General features: G+C 37.4%; 1 pseudogene; it reads right to left on the reverse strand.

The window, feature by feature from the left end:
- Window positions 1-643: 643 nt before the first annotated feature.
- LOC145090216 (UDP-rhamnose/UDP-galactose transporter 2-like) lies at window positions 644-17,725 on the reverse strand (annotated as a pseudogene).
- Between the last annotated feature and the right edge of the window lie 387 nt (window positions 17,726-18,112).

Below are 18,112 nucleotides of genomic sequence, written 5' to 3' on the forward strand. Positions count from 1 at the left end.
AAGCATACTTACGGATCTTCACACTTTTTATAAACAATACTCTTCTAAGAAAATATCAGATTTTCTGGGTTTTCAAACTTCACAAAAATCATTTTCCATAACATTACTTTTGAACTCACCAACATTTCATATGTTGATGTTTTTCCAAAATAACTTGTATTCTTAGGTAACAGGTAAACCGAAGAATAAGTACCAAGTGATGTCATGGTGTTTTGCTTAGATTTACTATCGAATGGTTCATGTTATGAAATTGTAACATCTAAAACAATGTACTGAATGTAAACGATATCAATTGTAATATTTCAATGCATGGTGATGAATTATGTTACGATTCATGTATATTCATTGTGATGAATTATGTTACGATTCCGTCGTCTGGTTCGGGGGTGTGACAGGTTACAATCCTAGTATTCAATCAAAGAACATGTGAATGTTTTGTAGCATGGTTCAAGTTGCAACTGTCATCTATATCAAATGTGAGGGAGGGTAAAAATGAATATAAAGTTATAAACAAAAGCCAAAAATCTTCATATGTATAACTAAAAGAAATGTCAAAAACTTCCTATTTGATGAATGAAGAAAAGGATTTAAATGGCAAGGAAAGAGCAAATTAAATGCATAAGAAATAAAGTGAAGCGTGTAGCTATTTAGATTGACCAAGCTCATAATCCTTAATGGGGATGTCCTCCAAACCTTCCTTGAGTAAATTGAGGTCTTCTTCAGTTAAACTGTGTTTAGTATGAGTTGTGATCTTGGAGGAGGAGTTTTCAGCATCGACTGCCCAACTATAAATTACCATCCCTGCCACTGCAACCAGCATCCCCATAATATTCTTGAAAGTCAGTTCTGAATCAAATAAGAGCCACCCGAGGCTCAGGACACATATTGTCTTCATGTGGCCTAAAACCTGAAATGAAATTGCTGAGAAATATCTGATACATAGGTACTGACTAATGCTGCAGAAAACCGCCAACGAGCATGAAAGGAGTATGAACACCTACATCACCATCACCATGCATGCAACTTACTTTATATATATATATATATATATATATATATATATATATATATATATATTATATGTTATGGATGGATATATGAGGTTTTGGTTTTTGCTTATAATTACACCAGAACTTATGGTCTTAATGTAATCGAATATAAGGTTTGTGCTAACATAATAGTCAATGAAGGAACCAAATACAAGGAGTGACACAGCTTGAATAGGAGCCGTCTTACTCAACAGCTCAAAAGCTCCAATCGAGTACTTCTTCTGCAAAGACCCTATCGACTGCAACACATGATACATTAATTTCCTTTGAGAAATGAGCAACATCTTCATATATAATAGATTCGGCTAGTGCAAGAAATAGCATTGTACTCTCATTTATTTGTGTATTTTTTTTCTTATCAACACATGCATTGTGCTTTGAAAAACCCATCCAGTTACAACGTTATATTTTTAAATGAGTAGATTTTTCAAAGTACAATACATCGCATTGAAAATTGATTTATATTTGTATTTGTATTTGGAGGACATTAATGCTACAATTGGGTAAATTTCTGTAATAGGAACAAGTAGAATTAGATTGCCATAAAGAACAAACAAATAAAGTACATTGCTATTTCTTGCATTTGATATCCTGTTAGATTAGGACAGGAAGGAAGAAGAGACATGGATTATTTTCATATCGCAACTAGATTAACATGAAACTATTGCAAGCCAAGCACTAGTTCCACAACACTTTTCTATGGATGAAGAGTAGTTAGTTGATTTCTATATGTTTAGAATGAGCGACAGGATTATTTGTACTTTCAGTTCTTTTTCAGTTGCTAGATAATATTGTTACTGTTAGTATAAAAGAATGACAAATGGTAAGCAGAAACTAAAAATCAATTGCTCAGTTGTCGACTTACTGGAGTAAAAAACAAAGAATGTGCAAATTGTTTCTGATTCGGAGAGAAATCAAATCACAACAATTTGACAAAATCTCAAGTTCAGGTTTTTTCTGGGTTTCTGAAATATCATAATATTACTTCCTTGAACATGTCCTAAATCAAACAGGCCCATGGACTTAAACCCGGGACCTTTATGTAAATATATAATATATGTTACTAACATATGTATATATATATATATATATATATATATATATATATATATATATATATATATATATATATATATATGAACAAAAAGGTGGAATATTATTTATATGGGTAAAATGCATGTTGATGTACTTACAATTTGTTGCAATGATGTGGCTAAAACAGCGACACAAGCACATAAAAAACCTTCGACATTAATTTTGACATCAATGACAGTGCAAACACCCACGCCTATCACCACAACCACAACATAACATTTAACTTCCTTTGAGTAATGGTTACTATGGAGGATCCACTCCATCACACAAACCAATGGAATCATGTAACACCAAATTTTCAAAATAAAATTTTCATTTAAAATCGCTTATCTCTTTAACACTTTTCATAAAAATCTCATTTTTTATAAATTACAATACATGGCTCTTTTGTTCAATCAATTTAATAAACCAGAATCCTCAAAACAAATGCTTCCTCTGGTGTGTACAATCGAGCCGGTGCTGTCCCGTGATCCTGAGAAAAACCTAAAACACATAACACAAAACACTGTAAGCACGAAGCTTAGTGAGTTCCCCAAAATACCACTCTAACACATACATTAGTCACACAAGGCTATAGCTCTGTTGACCCTCTGGTCAGTGTGTCTCAGTGGGACCCTCCATTCCCAACTCTCTGTGGGCTCTCTAGCCCTAACTCTTTAGACCCAAAAGTCCTAACTCTGATAACTCTGAATCATGCATATCACATATCACAATAAATCTCATAAAATAAATATCATACAAATACATTGACACATAACTCTAAACCTAACTCTGTGGACCTTCTGGTCCTAGCTCTGTGGACCTTCCGGTCCTAACTCTGATATACACACATCATAAATCACATAGAAATAATGTAGTGCCACACATCACATATATAGCATACCATAACCCTGTCACATAACTCTGTTACTACTCTAGGTAAAATATAGTGAGAAGACTCACCTGACAAGCAGAAAACATATATTCTCACACTTGAATCTCGAACACGCCACCGCTTAATTGTGACATCCCCAATTTCATGGCCAGAAAAGACCGATTTGTTTATGCTTTGTTTTAAAATCAGAGTTATCTTTTAAAGAAAGCAGTTGCGGAATTTGTTCCCAAAACAAAATATGATAAAAATTATCAAAGCATTTCTTTAAAGAAATGTATTTTCATTATATAACAAAATCTCGGGATGTAATGTTCAATACAGACCAAAAGCATAAACAGAACAAAATAGACCTTACAAACAGTTATTTATAACTACTGATCTATAATCCAAAATCTCTCGTCAAGTCCACCAACTTATACTCTTGTGCCATTACCTGTAATGCAAAGAAAACTGAGTGGGTCAGGCTTGGGAGCCTGGTGAGCATATAGGGTTTTCAACCCACAATAATATAATTATTATATTCAATCATTATACAATCAACCCAATTATCCATCCCCATTATCTTCTTTATTTCTTAAGGTTTTACCCTAAGAATCAACTATCCTTTATTCATTCATTCCTAAGGATTTACCTAAGGAATCGGCACGAAGTCCATTGCTGCCAAGGTTTATCTATCATGTAATAAGTCCATAGTTATCAGGCACTAACTCCATAGTCACCAAGGTTCACTTAACAGTAGGCGCTAACTCCATAGTCACCAAGGTTTATACAATAGCCACAAAGTCACATTGTCACCAAGGTTTACTCGATAGGCACTAAGTCGCATAGTCGCCAGGGTTTACTTAATAGGCACGAAGTCACATCGTCACCAAGGTTTACTCGATAGGCACTAAGTCGCATAGTCGCCAGGGTTTACTTAATAGGCACGAAGTCACATCGTCACCAAGGTTTACTTGATAGGCACTAAGTCGCATAGTCGCCAGGGTTTATCTAACGGTAGGTGCTAACTCCATAGTCACCAGCTATCCCATCTACCTTTGTTCTACCCAACATTTTTGTAGATATAAATACTTACACAGTTTAAATCATTTAACACTAGTATAAAACATCAATTCCATGCCCATTTCAAATAGACAAATAATATATAACACATAGCACATATTTCATAGCTAATACTTTATATTTATGTGTTAGAAGAAAGTAGCTATACACTCACACGTATAAACAACAATATATATATACACATAGCACGTATTTATAAAATACTTCATATCTATGTGTAAGATGAAAGTGACTATACACTTACACGTATAAACAACAATATATATATATATATACACATAGAACGTATTTTATAAAATACTTCATATCTATGTGTAAGATGAAAGTGACTATACACTCACTTGATCAGAAGATGATCGGACAACACTACGGCTTGCAATGATAGTATTCTTCGGTGAAACCGGGATCACTTCACACACCGGGTTTCTCGTGTGCAGAGCTTCGGCTCGGAAACTCTTTTCTTCTCGGGATCTTCGGGTTTTGGAACTTGATTCGGGTCTCGGGGTTGATACCGGGGCTTCGGGGGGTTAAAATTGCACGTAAAACGATGTAATATGGGAGAGAGATGAGAGAATGAGCAACCAAACCTGGCTGGCCCTTCAAATCTATTTATAGGGCAAAACTGGCCCTTGCCACGTCGTGGAACCATTTTCCACGTCGTGGGCATGCGTCATCGCAAGTTGCATATGGGGGACTCTCGGAGGTGTCAGGAGACTTGCCACGTCGTGGCACTGCTTGCCACGTCGTGGTCTCTGACAGTTTTGGGGTTTCGCGCCCCGAACTTCAGAAATTCATAACTTTCGCATACGAACTCCGTTTTCGACGTTCTTTATATCGCCGCGAAGGTGAGATTATGCTCTACAACTCTCGTTTAGACTCCATTGGCTAATTTTGACTTTATTTTTAATATATTATGATTATATTACTTATATATTACTTTTAGTAGGACGGGACAGGAAAACTCCGTTATAAACTCTTAACTCCTTCGTCCGACGTCCGTTTTCGTCTGTCTTTCCGTCGTTGCACTACTATCGATGAGATCTTCAATTATAATTTAGATCACTAAGGATAGATATCTATCAACCTTAAATTCACTATTTACGTCGCGCTGGGTCGCGCTAGGTCGTGTCGGTTCTGTCGCAAAACTTCGACAGGTCATAACTTCTTCGTTATAACTCAGATTTTGACGTTTTTTATATGCACGGAAACCTTGTGACATATACTATAACTTGGTTAAGATTAATCCTTCTATAAAATCTTCCAACAAAAAGTCATTTTTGATGCTTATCGTCTCTAAATTGACTAGCCCTGATCTACGGGCGTTACAATAATCTCCCCCTTAGGATGATTACGTCCCGGAATCATCAACGAAACAGGATTCGTATAATGACTCCATATGTTATCTCTCTATCCTAAGTAATAACCTTGATGCTCAATCCTGCATCTGCTCTTCATACTATGTTGGACTTTCAATCATAACCTTCGAGTTACAAAATAAATCCTTTTTGAGGACTCCTTCTTCTTCTTAGGATAAGTACATTCCCTTATCTATTGTAACAAACCGATGGGTCGTGTCTCGATGACCTCTCATCGTAGTCGGACTCAATTTAATATGACCACTAGGGTCGGAATAACCATCCTCCTACTAGCCACTACCGAAACATGGGTAATGACATACTTGAATAAAACAGAATCAATTACTAGCTTCTTGGTAACCTTGCGACTTCCCATGATCCAAGCGTGAGTCCTGTGCTTCCAGTAGTATAGATCTCTACTACTATTCACACCTACTCATACTCGTCCCGAGTATTGTCTCACAGTCCCCAAGTCCTAAAATCACAAAACAATTTAACACATACTAATGTGTCCAATTAATCATAAAAATTCTCCTAGACTCTACTAGGACTTCTTCCATGCGTATCTTCAATCATCAACTCTACTTCAACTCGATTGGTGATGGAAACTCCAGAAGAATGGGACAACTTCAAGAATTACACCAACCGTTCCATCATACTGCCAATCGAAGGTGTACTTCAAACGTACCGTACTCCTCTAAACGTACTGTTATTTTATAAGACATATTCTAAAGGCAAGATACCACTCTTACGATATCTTCTGATAGGCGTCATTCACTATCATAAGCCTTTCCTTTCCTCCATTTACTCAATTCTCTACGAGTCTTCACCATAACGTTTTGTACATCCAAGCAGACGTTCGGTGCACCGGGCGAGAATTTAAGATAAGAAAGCTTTATTTACGATAGACGTATAAATCTCCTTATCACTCCGAAACGTTTACATGCTAGTTCTAATATCGTATCAAACGCTTAGAATCCTAAACACATAAGGTCTCCAGATCCAGTCGGCAACAGACCATAGATCCGAACAAATAATAGCATATATGGAAAACATATAACATTTAGCACATAAAAGCATTTTAGGCATCATTCCTAAAATATACTAGTGCTCGTGTCTTAAAATATGGTAGACACTCATTTCACAATCATCGCTTAGCATTCTAAGTTTAAGTCTAGAAATCCTACAAATTCCTAGTTCACTTAAACTAATGCTATGATACCAACTGTGACATCCCCAATTTCATGGCCAGAAAAGACCGATGTGTTTATGTTTTGTTTTAAAATCAGAGTTATCTTTTAAAGAAAGCAGTTGCGGAATTTGTTCCCAAAACAAAATATGATAAAAATTATCAAAGCATTTCTTTAAAGAAATGTATTTTCATTATATAACAAAATCTCGGGATGTCATGTTCAATACAGACCACAAGCATAAACAGAACAAAATAGACCTTACAACAGTTATTTATAACTACTGATCTATAATCCAAAATCTCTCGTCAAGTCCACCAACTTATACTCTTGTGCCATTACCTGTAATGCAAAGAAAACTGAGTGAGTCAGGCTTGGGAGCCTGGTGAGCATATAGGGTTTTCAACCCACAATAATATAATTATTATATTCAATCATCAAACAATCAACCCAATTACCCATCCCCATTATCTTCTTTATTTCTTAAGGTTTTACCCTAAGAATCAACTATCCTTTATTCATTCGTTCCTAAGGATTTACCTAAGGAATCGGCACGAAGTCCATTGCTGCCAAGGTTTATCTATCATGTAATAAGTCCATAGTTATCAGGCGCTAACTCCATAGTCACCAAGGTTCACTTAACAGTAGGCGCTAACTCCATAGTCACCAAGGTTTATACAATAGCCACAAAGTCACATCGTCACCAAGGTTTACTCGATAGGCACTAAGTCTCATAGTCGCCAGGGTTTACTTAATAGGCACGAAGTCACATCGTCACCAAGGTTTACTCGATAGGCACTAAGTCGCATAGTCGCCAGGGTTTACTTAATAGGCACGAAGTCACATCGTCACCAAGGTTTACTTGATAGGCACTAAGTCGCATAGTCGCCAGGGTTTATCTAACGGTAGGTGCTAACTCCATAGTCACCAGCTATCCCATCTACCTTTGTTCTACCCAACATTTTTGTAGATATAAATACTTACACAGTTTAAATCATTTAACACTAGTATAAAACATCAATTCCATGCCCATTTCAAATAGACAAATAATATATAACACATAGCACATATTTCATAGCTAATACTTTATATTTATGTGTTAGAAGAAAGTAGCTATACACTCACACGTATAAACAACAATATATATATACACATAGCACGTATTTTATAAAATACTTCATATCTATGTGTAAGATGAAAGTGACTATACACTTACACGTATAAACAACAATATATATATATATATATATACACATAGAACGTATTTTGTAAAATACTTCATATCTATGTGTAAGATGAAAGTGACTATACACTCACTTGATCAGAAGATGATCGGACAGCACTACGGCTTGCAATGATAGTATTCTTCGGTGAAACCGGGATCACTTCACACACCGGGTTTCTCGTGTGCAGAGCTTCGGCTCGGAAACTCTTTTCTTCTCGGGATCTTCGGGTTTTGGAACTTGATTCGGGTCTCGGGGTTGATACCGGGGCTTCGGGGGGTTAAAATTGCACGTAAAACGATGTAATATGGGAGAGAGATGAGAGAATGAGCAACCAAACCTGGCTGGCCCTTCAAATCTATTTATAGGGCAAAACTGGCCCTTGCCACGTCGTGGAACCATTTTCCACGTCGTGGGCATGCGTCATCGCAAGTTGCATATGGGGGACTCTCGGAGGTGTCAGGAGACTTGCCACGTCGTGGCACTGCTTGCCACGTCGTGGTCTCTGACAGTTTTGGGGTTTCGCGCCCCGAACTTCAGAAATTCATAACTTTCGCATACGAACTCCGTTTTCGACGTTCTTTATATCGCCGCGAAGGTGAGATTATGCTCTACAACTCTCGTTTAGACTCCATTGGCTAATTTTGACTTTATTTTTAATATATTATGATTATATTACTTATATATTACTTTTAGTAGGACGGGACAGGAAAACTCCGTTATAAACTCTTAACTCCTTCGTCCGACGTCCGTTTTCGTCTGTCTTTCCGTCGTTGCACTACTATCGATGAGATCTTCAATTATAATTTAGATCACTAAGGATAGATATCTATCAACCTTAAATTCACTATTTACGTCGCGCTGGGTCGCGCTAGGTCGTGTCGGTTCTGTCGCAAAACTTCGACAGGTCATAACTTCTTCGTTATAACTCAGATTTTGACGTTTTTTATATGCACGGAAACCTTGTGACATATACTATAACTTGGTTAAGATTAATCCTTCTATAAAATCTTCCAACAAAAAGTCATTTTTGATGCTTATCGTCTCTAAATTGACTAGCCCTGATCTACGGGCGTTACAATAATCTCCCCCTTAGGATGATTACGTCCCGGAATCATCAACGAAACAGGATTCGTATAATGACTCCATATGTTATCTCTCTATCCTAAGTAATAACCTTGATGCTCAATCCTGCATCTGCTCTTCATACTATGTTGGACTTTCAATCATAACCTTCGAGTTACAAAATAAATCCTTTTTGAGGACTCCTTCTTCTTCTTAGGATAAGTACATTCCCTTATCTATTGTAACAGACCGATGGGTCGTGTCTCGATGACCTCTCATCGTAGTCGGACTCAATTTAATATGACCACTAGGGTCGGAATAACCATCCTCCTACTAGCCACTACCGAAACATGGGTAATGACATACTTGAATAAAACAGAATCAATTACTAGCTTCTTGGTAACCTTGCGACTTCCCATGATCCAAGCGTGAGTCCTGTGCTTCCAGTAGTATAGATCTCTACTACTATTCACACCTACTCATACTCGTCCCGAGTATTGTCTCACAGTCCCCAAGTCCTAAAATCACAAAACAATTTAACACATACTAATGTGTCCAATTAATCATAAAAATTCTCCTAGACTCTACTAGGACTTCTTCCATGCGTATCTTCAATCATCAACTCTACTTCAACTCGATTGGTGATGGAAACTCCAGAAGAATGGGACAACTTCAAGAATTACACCAACCGTTCCATCATACTGCCAATCGAAGGTGTACTTCAAACGTACCGTACTCCTCTAAACGTACTATTATTTTATAAGACATATTCTAAAGGCAAGATACCACTCTTACGATATCTTCTGATAGGCGTCATTCACTATCATAAGCCTTTCCTTTCCTCCATTTACTCAATTCTCTACGAGTCTTCACCATAACGTTTTGTACATCCAAGCAGACGTTCGGTGCACCGGGCGAGAATTTAAGATAAGAAAGCTTTATTTACGATAGACGTATAAATCTCCTTATCACTCCGAAACGTTTACATGCTAGTTCTAATATCGTATCAAACGCTTAGAATCCTAAACACATAAGGTCTCCAGATCCAGTCGGCAACAGACCATAGATCCGAACAAATAATAGCATATATGGAAAACATATAACATTTAGCACATAAAAGCATTTTAGGCATCATTCCTAAAATATACTAGTGCTCGTGTCTTAAAATATGGTAGACACTCATTTCACAATCATCGCTTAGCATTCTAAGTTTAAGTCTAGAAATCCTACAAATTCCTAGTTCACTTAAACTAATGCTATGATACCAACTGTGACATCCCCAATTTCATGGCCAGAAAAGACCGATGCGTTTATGTTTTGTTTTAAAATCAGAGTTATCTTTTAAAGAAAGCAGTTGCGGAATTTGTTCCCAAAACAAAATATGATAAAAATTATCAAAGCATTTCTTTAAAGAAATGTATTTTCATTATATAACAAAATCTCGGGATGTCATGTTCAATACAGACCACAAGCATAAACAGAACAAAATAGTCCTTACAACAGTTATTTATAACTACTGATCTATAATCCAAAATCTCTCGTCAAGTCCACCAACTTATACTCTTGTGCCATTACCTGTAATGCAAAGAAAACTGAGTGAGTCAGGCTTGGGAGCCTGGTGAGCATATAGGGTTTTCAACCCACAATAATATAATTATTATATTCAATCATCAAACAATCAACCCAATTACCCATCCCCATTATCTTCTTTATTTCTTAAGGTTTTACCCTAAGAATCAACTATCCTTTATTCATTCGTTCCTAAGGATTTACCTAAGGAATCGGCACGAAGTCCATTGCTGCCAAGGTTTATCTATCATGTAATAAGTCCATAGTTATCAGGCGCTAACTCCATAGTCACCAAGGTTCACTTAACAGTAGGCGCTAACTCCATAGTCACCAAGGTTTATACAATAGCCACAAAGTCACATCGTCACCAAGGTTTACTCGATAGGCACTAAGTCTCATAGTCGCCAGGGTTTACTTAATAGGCACGAAGTCACATCGTCACCAAGGTTTACTCGATAGGCACTAAGTCGCATAGTCGCCAGGGTTTACTTAATAGGCACGAAGTCACATCGTCACCAAGGTTTACTTGATAGGCACTAAGTCGCATAGTCGCCAGGGTTTATCTAACGGTAGGTGCTAACTCCATAGTCACCAGCTATCCCATCTACCTTTGTTCTACCCAACATTTTTGTAGATATAAATACTTACACAGTTTAAATCATTTAACACTAGTATAAAACATCAATTCCATGCCCATTTCAAATAGACAAATAATATATAACACATAGCACATATTTCATAGCTAATACTTTATATTTATGTGTTAGAAGAAAGTAGCTATACACTCACACGTATAAACAACAATATATATATACACATAGCACGTATTTTATAAAATACTTCATATCTATGTGTAAGATGAAAGTGACTATACACTTACACGTATAAACAACAATATATATATATATATATATACACATAGAACGTATTTTGTAAAATACTTCATATCTATGTGTAAGATGAAAGTGACTATACACTCACTTGATCAGAAGATGATCGGACAGCACTACGGCTTGCAATGATAGTATTCTTCGGTGAAACCGGGATCACTTCACACACCGGGTTTCTCGTGTGCAGAGCTTCGGCTCGGAAACTCTTTTCTTCTCGGGATCTTCGGGTTTTGGAACTTGATTCGGGTCTCGGGGTTGATACCGGGGCTTCGGGGGGTTAAAATTGCACGTAAAACGATGTAATATGGGAGAGAGATGAGAGAATGAGCAACCAAACCTGGCTGGCCCTTCAAATCTATTTATAGGGCAAAACTGGCCCTTGCCACGTCGTGGAACCATTTTCCACGTCGTGGGCATGCGTCATCGCAAGTTGCATATGGGGGACTCTCGGAGGTGTCAGGAGACTTGCCACGTCGTGGCACTGCTTGCCACGTCGTGGTCTCTGACAGTTTTGGGGTTTCGCGCCCCGAACTTCAGAAATTCATAACTTTCGCATACGAACTCCGTTTTCGACGTTCTTTATATCGCCGCGAAGGTGAGATTATGCTCTACAACTCTCGTTTAGACTCCATTGGCTAATTTTGACTTTATTTTTAATATATTATGATTATATTACTTATATATTACTTTTAGTAGGACGGGACAGGAAAACTCCGTTATAAACTCTTAACTCCTTCGTCCGACGTCCGTTTTCGTCTGTCTTTCCGTCGTTGCACTACTATCGATGAGATCTTCAATTATAATTTAGATCACTAAGGATAGATATCTATCAACCTTAAATTCACTATTTACGTCGCGCTGGGTCGCGCTAGGTCGTGTCGGTTCTGTCGCAAAACTTCGACAGGTCATAACTTCTTCGTTATAACTCAGATTTTGACGTTTTTTATATGCACGGAAACCTTGTGACATATACTATAACTTGGTTAAGATTAATCCTTCTATAAAATCTTCCAACAAAAAGTCATTTTTGATGCTTATCGTCTCTAAATTGACTAGCCCTGATCTACGGGCGTTACAATAATCTCCCCCTTAGGATGATTACGTCCCGGAATCATCAACGAAACAGGATTCGTATAATGACTCCATATGTTATCTCTCTATCCTAAGTAATAACCTTGATGCTCAATCCTGCATCTGCTCTTCATACTATGTTGGACTTTCAATCATAACCTTCGAGTTACAAAATAAATCCTTTTTGAGGACTCCTTCTTCTTCTTAGGATAAGTACATTCCCTTATCTATTGTAACAGACCGATGGGTCGTGTCTCGATGACCTCTCATCGTAGTCGGACTCAATTTAATATGACCACTAGGGTCGGAATAACCATCCTCCTACTAGCCACTACCGAAACATGGGTAATGACATACTTGAATAAAACAGAATCAATTACTAGCATCTTGGTAACCTTGCGACTTCCCATGATCCAAGCGTGAGTCCTGTGCTTCCAGTAGTATAGATCTCTACTACTATTCACACCTACTCATACTCGTCCCGAGTATTGTCTCACAGTCCCCAAGTCCTAAAATCACAAAACAATTTAACACATACTAATGTGTCCAATTAATCATAAAAATTCTCCTAGACTCTACTAGGACTTCTTCCATGCGTATCTTCAATCATCAACTCTACTTCAACTCGATTGGTGATGGAAACTCCAGAAGAATGGGACAACTTCAAGAATTACACCAACCGTTCCATCATACTGCCAATCGAAGGTGTACTTCAAACGTACCGTACTCCTCTAAACGTACTGTTATTTTATAAGACATATTCTAAAGGCAAGATACCACTCTTACGATATCTTCTGATAGGCGTCATTCACTATCATAAGCCTTTCCTTTCCTCCATTTACTCAATTCTCTACGAGTCTTCACCATAACGTTTTGTACATCCAAGCAGACGTTCGGTGCACCGGGCGAGAATTTAAGATAAGAAAGCTTTATTTACGATAGACGTATAAATCTCCTTATCACTCCGAAACGTTTACATGCTAGTTCTAATATCGTATCAAACGCTTAGAATCCTAAACACATAAGGTCTCCAGATCCAGTCGGCAACAGACCATAGATCCGAACAAATAATAGCATATATGGAAAACATATAACATTTAGCACATAAAAGCATTTTAGGCATCATTCCTAAAATATACTAGTGCTCGTGTCTTAAAATATGGTAGACACTCATTTCACAATCATCGCTTAGCATTCTAAGTTTAAGTCTAGAAATCCTACAAATTCCTAGTTCACTTAAACTAATGCTATGATACCAACTGTGACATCCCCAATTTCATGGCCAGAAAAGACCGATGTGTTTATGTTTTGTTTTAAAATCAGAGTTATCTTTTAAAGAAAGCAGTTGCGGAATTTGTTCCCAAAACAAAATATGATAAAAATTATCAAAGCATTTCTTTAAAGAAATGTATTTTCATTATATAACAAAATCTCGGGATGTCATGTTCAATACAGACCACAAGCATAAACAGAACAAAATAGACCTTACAACAGTTATTTATAACTACTGATCTATAATCCAAAATCTCTCGTCAAGTCCACCAACTTATACTCTTGTGCCATTACCTGTAATGCAAAGAAAACTGAGTGAGTCAGGCTTGGGAGCCTGGTGAGCATATAGGGTTTTCAACCCACAATAATATAATTATTATATTCAATCATCAAACAATCAACCCAATTACCCATCCCCATTATCTTCTTTATTTCTTAAGGTTTTACCCTAAGAATCAACTATCCTTTATTCATTCGTTCCTAAGGATTTACCTAAGGAATCGGCACGAAGTCCATTGCTGCCAAGGTTTATCTATCATGTAATAAGTCCATAGTTATCAGGCGCTAACTCCATAGTCACCAAGGTTCACTTAACAGTAGGCGCTAACTCCATAGTCACCAAGGTTTATACAATAGCCACAAAGTCACATCGTCACCAAGGTTTACTCGATAGGCACTAAGTCTCATAGTCGCCAGGGTTTACTTGATAGGCACGAAGTCACATCGTCACCAAGGTTTACTCGATAGGCACTAAGTCGCATAGTCGCCAGGGTTTACTTAATAGGCACGAAGTCACATCGTCACCAAGGTTTACTTGATAGGCACTAAGTCGCATAGTCGCCAGGGTTTATCTAACGGTAGGTGCTAACTCCATAGTCACCAGCTATCCCATCTACCTTTGTTCTACCCAAAATTTTTGTAGATATAAATACTTACACAGTTTAAATCATTTAACACTAGTATAAAACATCAATTCCATGCCCATTTCAAATAGACAAATAATATATAACACATAGCACATATTTCATAGCTAATACTTTATATTTATGTGTTAGAAGAAAGTAGCTATACACTCACACGTATAAACAACAATATATATATATATATATACACATAGCACGTATTTTATAAAATACTTCATATCTATGTGTAAGATGAAAGTGACTATACACTTACACGTATAAACAACAATATATATATATATATATATATATATATATATATATATATATATATATATACACATAGAACGTATTTTATAAAATACTTCATATCTATGTGTAAGATGAAAGTGACTATACACTCACTTGATCAGAAGATGATCGGACAACACTACGGCTTGCAATGATAGTATTCTTCGGTGAAACCGGGATCACTTCACACACCGGGTTTCTCGCCTGCAGAGCTTCGGCTCGGAAACTCTTTTCTTCTCGGGATCTTCGGGTTTTGGAACTTGCTTCGGGTCTCGGGGTTGATACCGGGGCTTCGGGGGGTTAAAATTGCACGTAAAACGATGTAATATGGGAGAGAGATGAGAGAATGAGCAACCAAACCTGGCTGGCCCTTCAAATCTATTTATAGGGCAAAACTGGCCCTTGCCACGTCGTGGAACCATTTTCCACGTCGTGGGCATGCGTCATCGCAAGTTGCATATGGGGGACTCCCGGAGGTGTCAGGAGACTTGCCACGTCGTGGTCTCTGACAGTTTTGGGGTTTCGCGCCCCGAACTTCAGAAATTCATAACTTTCGCATACGAACTCCGTTTTCGACGTTCTTTATATCGCCGCGAAGGTGAGATTATGCTCTACAACTCTCGTTTAGACTCCATTGGCTAATTTTGACTTTATTTTTAATATATTATGATTATATTACTTATATATTACTTTTAGTAGGACGGGACAGGAAAACTCCGTTATAAACTCATAACTCCTTCGTCCGACGTCCGTTTTCGTCTGTCTTTTCGTCGTTGCACTACTATCGGTGAGATCTTCAATTCTCATTTAGATCACTAAGGATAGATATCTATCAACCTTAAATTCACTATTTACGTCGCGCTGGGACGCGCTAGGTCGTGTCGGTTCTGTCGCAAAACTTCGACATGTCATAACTTCTTCGTTATAACTCGGATTTTGGCGTTCTTTATATGCACGGAAACCTTGTGACATATACTACAACTTGGTTAAGATTAATCCTTCTAAATAATCTTCCATCAAAAAGTCATTTTTGATGCTTATCGTCTCTAAATTGACTAGCCCTGATCAACGGGCGTTACAATTATCTCCCCCTTAGGATGATTACGTCCCGGAATCATCAACGAAACAGGATTCGTATAATGACTCCATACGTTATCTCTCTATCCTATGTAATAACCTTGATGCTCAATCCTGCATCTGCTCTTCGTACTATGTTGGACTTTCAATCATAACCTTCGAGTTACAAAATAAATCCTTTTTGAGAAATGACCCTTGAAATAACAACCTTAGCTCCGAACTCATAAAGGACTGCATAAAGCTGGGAAATGGGGACTCTATGGACCTCTCAAGGTACAGATCTGAAGATATATACACAAGGGGGCATCACATACTCTAGATCTCTTACCAAAAGAAGAGAAGAAACCGTAGATTCATGAAATCTATCACCCAAACGAAGATGGACATGAATCCTTACCTCTCACAGCAGCTCTGAATGAAATGATAGAAGATTTGAGCCCCACAAGACATCCCAGCTCGAAATCCATCCTTCCCTTTGCTAAGACACACCAAAAGATGATGAATTAGCCCTCCTCTTGCACCATATGCTTTCTCTCTGCTCTCTAGGGTTTCTCAGGGTGTAATAGCCACAAATAAAGGCCATAAGGACCTTTAAATAGGTCCAAGCCCGAGAAATTTGGGTTTCTATGCGCAACACCTACTCGGCGAGTCCCTCCCCTGACTCGTCGAGTCCACTCATTAAATCCGCGTGAGAAAACTCGACTCGACTCGGCGAGTTGGATTCTCAACTCGTCGAGTCTCTCCTTTAATCAAAAGATTAAACTACACAATAATAACCTTTAAAATCCGGATGTTACAAATCATGCTCAGTTTTGATATCTACAACATTCAAAACAGTCTCTTGTTAGCTTATAACTACAACAAAGAAAGATACATAAAATCAAACATATATGGTTATAATCAAGGACACAACACCTAAGTTCAAAGTAAAATATGTGGATAGAAATACATACTTGGTAGAATCCAACTGAATTAAGCATAAGGCTAAAATTCATTGCTGCAATTGACATATTTGCAACAATAGAGAACCAGAGAAGTTCCCACAAAGGAACATGCATCGATGAAGTGTATCCCGTAGAATTTGACACAAACCCAACCAGTGCAGTTACAACAAAATGAAATCCTGCTAATGTTGTAGCTGGATAAAAACCAAAACAACCTAGTTAGAGGAAGATCTATTCATTACTCACTTTCATCAAGTACAGAGTTCAAATTAAAGCACCAATTGGAAATATTTGAGTTAAAAATGTTACTAACAGATACAATTTCAGCATTATCTTTTAGAAGTAGCCAACGATAAAAAGATGAATGTCATTGTCTAACCAAACCACATTTGGCAATAATGCAAGCCCACAATGAACTGCAAAGCGATGTTGCAAATGGTGAAGCAAAACCCCTATACCTACTGAATAATTCAAATTCCACATGAACCAATAAGATCATGCATGTGAAATCTTTATTCATTCCCACCCAAGATTGACATGCATACAAGTCTTTTTTTACAAACGATGATGGGCTAAATTCTAGATCTACTACACATTTAAGGGTTTGCAGTAGCTAGTGAGACGTAGAATTATAGATGAGATCTAAAGGAGAGATGACTGACCAAATGTGAAAGCATAACCGTTGGCGGACATGAGTTGCTTATTGGCCATAATGATTCCAACAGAACTTATGATATTCATATATAGCCCATGCACCACCATCCGACACGGAAGAAGATTTCGTCTATTTCTCCATTTCTTTCTCTTTTTCTCTCTTACTCACTGAGGTGTTTAGTAACTCTAGTGAATGATGGATACAACCACAGATTATGTATCGTAATATGATCTGAGAGATGCCACTGCGGGAACACCGACTCAGACTGACGTCAATCTTTAAGAAGATGTCAAATGCATGTAGAATTGAAGGAGAAAAATCGAGTATTAATGTATTGGGACAATCATTAACAATAGAACACTGATGGCGACTAAATAAAATAACAAAACAAAGATTCTAAAACTAAGAAAATACTACTTCAATGTGTTTAATACATTAACAAACTTGTTGTTTATGTCTACTGTTGCGACTAATTAATAATAAGAAAATGAAGACAATCATGTCGCGTAGAGGATTTGAGATTTATTG

This window comes from Lactuca serriola, chromosome 2 (assembly GCF_051521515.1).
Source record: "Lactuca serriola cultivar US96UC23 chromosome 2, Lser_US96UC23_V15, whole genome shotgun sequence".
Lineage (NCBI taxonomy): Eukaryota > Viridiplantae > Streptophyta > Magnoliopsida > Asterales > Asteraceae > Lactuca > Lactuca serriola.